The following is a 6,336-nucleotide window of genomic DNA, read 5'->3' as shown; positions in this document are numbered from 1 at the left end:
GATAACAAAGAACCCCGTTGTTGATACGAAATTAAATGACCCCGTTATTAATAGTTCAATGAAGAAACTTATTAAACGAATTTGCGAAGCTAGAACCATGGGGAACTTTAAGTTATGTAACCGGTTAGTATCCAATCTATCGCCTAAAGAAAAGGCGAAACTAGTTGAATTTGTGGATATTACACAGGAATCCGACCAATGGCTTAAAGCAAAAGTCACAGATATGCAAGTTGATTATGGTCCAAGAAAAATTGACAATGAAGTTAATCACAATTTCGACACCACAGCTACCTAAGTGTGGGGAGATTCAGATGTTCTAAAAAGAAAATGCTGTCTAGGGTTAGTTGTTCTGTTCTCGTGTAGTTCCGAGAATGGAATCCGATTGGTCTTTTCCACTAGCAGACACAAAAGAACTAGTTTTCTCCCCCCATTCTGAATTTTTGTTTTGTAGGTTTTGTATGAAATTAATTTGCATTTTTTAATTTAATTTTTGTGTGATTTTAAAAAAACAAAAATTACTTTATTTCATTAAGTTTAAAATATGATTTCTAAAATTCATCGTAAGTTGAAGATTAGGTCATGGAACCAAAATTGCTTTACCCGAGAGCGGGGCGAAAAATTTTGTTATCATTATTTTTAATTTTATTGATCGAAAGTATACCAAAAAAATAAAAAAAACCCAAAAATCTTTGCTTTTAAAACAATCGCTTTAAAAACGACAAATTTTAAATTTTGTCGAGGGACGGACTAGGTAAACATACCGAAACTACCTAAAGTAAAAGGAAAAAAAAATTTAAAAAAATTATTCATTTATAATGTTTTAATAAATAAAGGTTTTATAAAAAATATATATATATTTATATATATATTATATATATTTTTGTAGTTTATCTTATATACAAAATAGGGTAAAACAGCGCACTTTTAAAGACTGACATTAAGTTCAGCAAAACCTACTAATTTTGACGACAAGACGCAAAATATCAAATGTGATATAAAATAATATGTTTGCAAACTCGGTATTTTTAATCACTTTTCTACACTAATCACCCTCATGAATTTATAATTATAATCTGATTTCATGCAAATGAGGGCATTGCATGATCTCAAGTGTGGGGAAGGGTTATAAATTCTCTCGGGTTTACACTTAGTTTATTTGCCAAATTTTTGTGAAAATTTGAATATTTTTCAATAAAATGAATTCAAAATCATGTTTATACATATTTATGAACGATAAAACTAGGTGTTAATGCCGAAATTATTGTAACCTCAGAGAGAACATAAATGGAGAAACAACCCAAAAACGTTAGAATTCATTTAAAATGGAATAGAAGAGAATAAAAAGGCAAAGAAAAGAATAAATAAAAGCTAAGTGTGGGAAGAATTTACCAATTTCTTTAAAACACATATCACATATTTGGTACAGATTATTGCAGGTACTTTTGCTTTGGACTAAACTAATCAGTTTTATCCGATTTATTGTAATACCTTTGAAAGAAAAGATGGATCTACACGATGAATCAATTCCATCATTAAAAGGAAGTAAAGTCTTCCGAAAAAGACACGCGCTTCTTGATTTAGGTCAGGAAGTTGTCGTCCAGACCAGCTGTAGGTTGACGAAAAATCTAGAAAAGTCATCTCTAAAATCAGCAGGAAATCCACGGACCTCAGCATCAAACAGGGTCGCCAAGTGGTCAGACTTATCCTAACCATGAGAGGATCTGACTCGTAAAATGGGGAGGGCGCCGTGCAAATTAGCTTGATAAGACTAATGAATCAGACCCCCAGTAAGGATAATCTCCTTAAAGATTAAAAATCAGCTTTTAAGCCTGATATCACTCAATCCTTGAGATTGACCTTAAAGATTGAGAATTACAAACTCATGGAATTCGATGATATCTAAACTCGAGCTTGAACGAGAAAATATTTTGATCAAATTAAAACCGATTTGTTTTCTGAAAACCCATTTTTAATGCGTTCATTACCATTGAACGTAAAATCCAAGGAATTCACCTGGAATTCATTAGGTCACCTAAACTAAATCGGGTGTCAACCGTAAGAACGGTGATTGCATAGCATGGTCGAAGACAGGACCTTATGCCAGACCAAAAAACTATAGGGTGATCTTTACCATTGCTCCTACAAAGGATAGTAATTGCATCCGACACGTTTTAGACCATGAACATCAGCATGTCACGGGACATTGCCTTAACAGTTGCTTGTTCAACGCTTTCCTTTACAACAGGACGGTAGTTTACCGAAAGGTAATATACGGAGCAAGTATACTGGACGTGTGCTCTCCTAATACAAGGATTAGCAAGTGAGTGACACAAAACCACAAGTTTTTGAGCTAAAATTTTCAAAACTGAAACCCACAAAAAGATTTTGCCAACACCGGTAAAGGGTTATTCCAGAAAACTTATCTAGGGTAAAAGCTAGATTTTATTTTTGAAAGATCAAATTTTTTCATAAAGATCCAATTTCCTTAAATGATCTAAATTTTCATAGTCATGTGGGACTGTAAACCACATCGTTACTATCATTGTTTATACCGCCGTATAGAAATCACTGATGTACAAAGTGTGAAGAATAAAGAAGTGATTCTAGTATTTTTATTTCAAGACTATATTGCTTGAGGACAAGCAACGCACAAGTATGGGAATATTTGATAATGCTAAAAACGAACATATATTTCATAGCATTATCCCTCAAGAAAGACAAGCTTTTAGTTGCAATTGTTCTATTTACAAGTGATATTCGTTTAAATAATAAAAGGTAAAGACAAAAGACAGATTTGACGATTTGAAGACGCAAACGACCAAAAAGCTAAAAAGTACAAAGTACAATCAAAGTGGTTCAAATTATTAATGAGAAACGTCTCAAAATTACAAGAGTACGAGCCGCAAAACACAAAGTACAAGATATTAAATTGTACGCAAGGACGTTCAAAAATCCGGAATCGGGACCAGAGTCAACTCTCAATGCTCGACGCAACGGACTAAAAATTACAAGTCAACTATGCACATAAATATAATATAATATATAAATAATTCTTAAAATTATATATATATATTATATATATATATATATATATATAAACCGTCGGCAAATAAACAAACAAAAGCATGTGAGCTGTAAAAGAAGGCCATGTGATCGCATGGCCAGAAGGCACAAATGCCATGCGATCGCATGGTGAACAGTAGCAGGCCACATCCTATAAAAAGCAACGAATTCAGTCGAATGATATATATCTTTTTCTCTTCTTATCTCTCATTCGTATTAAATATTTATATATATATATATATATATATATATATATATATATATATATATATATATATATATATATATATATATATATATATATATATATATATATTAATTTTAATTTTAATTTTAATTTTAATTTTAATTTTAATTTTAATTTTAATTTTAATTTTAATTTTAATTTTAATAATAAGGGTATGTTAGCGAATGTTGTAAGGGTGTAAGTCGAAATTCTGTCCGTGTAACGCTACGCTATTTTTAATTATTGTAAGTTATGTTCAACCTTTTTAAATTAATGTCTCGTAGCTAAGTTATTATTATGCTTATTTAAGCCGAAGTAATCGTGATGTTGGGCTAAATATTAAAATTGGGTAATTGGGCTTTGTACCATAATTGGGGTTTGGATAAAAGAACGACACTTGTGGAAATTAGACTATGGGCTATTAATGGGCTTTATATTAACTAAATAATACCTCGTTAATTTAATATATAGACTTATAATTTGACGTATTTATATATAACCACATACGCTTGACTGGGTACGGTGGGCGGGATATCTATAAATACCAATAATTGTTCATTTTACCGGACACGGAACTGGATTAATAGTTAATGGACTAGTTGAAACAGGGGTGGATTACATTCAAGGGTAATTGGTGTAATTGTTAACAAAGTAATAAAACCTTGGATTACACGCAGTCGATAACCTGGAGTATTCATTAAACAAAGTATTAAGACCTTGTTACAATTCGAATCCCAAATTAGTTGGAATATTTGACTTCAGGTATAAGGATAATTTGACGAAGACTCTCGCACTTTATATTTATGAATGATGAACTATTATGGACAAAACCGTATGGACATATCAAATAATCCAGGACAAAGGACAATTAACCCATGGAACTAAACTAAAAACAACACGTCGAACATCATGATTACGGAAATTTAAATAAGCATAATTTCTTTATTTCATATTTAATTGCACTTTTAATTATCGCACTTTTATTTACTACCATTTTATTTATCGTCATTTTATTTAGCGCATTTTTATTTATCGTAATTTCATTATCGTTATTTAATTTACGCTTAAAATTAAGTTATATTTATTTTTAATATTTTACATTAGGTTTTAACTGCGACTTAAGTTTTAAAATCGACAAACCGGTCATTAAACGGTAAAAACCCCATTTTATAATAATAATACTACTTATATATATATATATATATATATATATATATATATATATATATATATATATATATATATATATTTACAAATATAGTTTTTAAAAATATAGCGTTAAGCTTGGCGAGTTCCCTGTGGACGAACCGGACTTACTAAAAACTACACTACTGTACGATTAGGTACACTGCCTATAAGCGTTGTAGCAAGATTTAGGTATATCCACTCTATAAATAAATAAATAACTTTTGTAAAATTGATCGTATTTAATAGTATTTCCTTGTAAAAATTAATACTATTTCGTATACCCCTCGCATAACATCAATTGCACTTTTAATTATTGCACTTTAATTTATTGTCATTTTAATTATCGTACTTTTTAATTATCGCAATTTTATTTATCGTCATTTTATTTATAGCACTTTTAATTATCGCACTTTAATTATCGTTATTTATTTTACGCTTAAAATTAAGTCTTTTATATTTTTAATATTTTACATTAGGTTTTAACTGCGACTAAAGTTTTAAAATCGACAAACCGGTCATTTAACGGTAAAAACCCCCTTTTATAATAATAATACTACTTATATTTATATTTATACAAATATAGTTTTAAAAATATAGCGTTAAACTTGGCTAGCTCCATGTGGAATGAACCGGACTTACTAAAAACTACAATAATGTACGATTAGGTACACTGTCTATAAGTGTTGTAGCAAGGTTTAGGTATATCCACTCTATAAATAAATAAATAACTTGTGTAAAATTGTATCGTATTTAATAGTATTTTGTAGCAAAAATATAACTATTTCGTATACACCTCTACGCACATCAGTTTTCTATAGCCCGGTGTTGTGAAAGGAGAGTTTAAAACACGAGTGGGCCCTCTTTCTCTTTTCCCACGTCTAACAACCCTCGGAGACGTATCATTGTCAGAGAAAGATCGAGGATCCACACATGCATCCTCCTTATCAACATACTATAATTAACAACACGCAAAAAATAAGTTGAGAAGCCAGACGCAAGGTCGCAAAACGGTCCTTGCGTCTGATTTAGCTACAGGCGCAAGGACGCAAGGACAACCTTGTTCCTACATTACAAATCAGACGCAAGGTCGCAAAACAATCTTGCGCCCAATTTACCTGATGGTTTTCTTGTTCCATTAAATGTTTTTCATGATCATCAAGCTTCTTTTTACAAATAGCCAACTCCTTTTCTTGATCATCCACCCGCTTAGTCAACAAATTAACCAAACGCAATAATTCCTGCAAATTGTTAGCATTTTGTGTTGGATGAGTGTCCGAGGTCTGCTCTGACTCCTCCTGCAATAATTCCTTCAAACTGCCACCCAACTGCTCATCAACTTGATTATCATCTTGCGTATTTTCCTCATCTTCAACAACCTCTCCTTGAAAGTAAGAGGAACTCTAGATCCACCATTGACAAGCTCTCTCTATCTCAGATGGCTGTAGTGAACGAAAAGGTCTTTTTTTCTTGGGACAATCATCCTGAAATGAAAAGGATTATATTAGTAAATATAAAAGGACGCAAGCACGCAAAGGTCATCTTGCGTCTAGACGCAAGAACGCAAGGGTAAACTTACGGTAGACGCAAGGATGCAAAAATGATCCTTGCGCCTGGCACAAGTATAACATAGCGACCACATGCAAGAACGCAAGGACATCCTTGCGACTAATGCAAGGACGCAAGGTTTATCTTGCGTCCGACGCAAGGACGCAAAGTTTATTTTGCGTCCTCTTGCGATACACAAAACTGATCTGTTCAAACACAAACTGCTGTATATACTTAGGTACTATATAAAGCTCTTGGTTTCATTAACTAACCATTATATGTAAAAGTTTTAGGTAGTCAGACACTGTAAAGGT

The sequence above is a fragment of the Rutidosis leptorrhynchoides genome, chromosome 2 (assembly GCF_046630445.1).
Source record: "Rutidosis leptorrhynchoides isolate AG116_Rl617_1_P2 chromosome 2, CSIRO_AGI_Rlap_v1, whole genome shotgun sequence".
In the NCBI taxonomy this organism is placed as follows: Eukaryota; Viridiplantae; Streptophyta; class Magnoliopsida; order Asterales; family Asteraceae; genus Rutidosis; species Rutidosis leptorrhynchoides.
The sequence above is the reverse complement of the archived record's forward strand: the minus strand, read 5'-3'. Positions refer to the sequence as shown.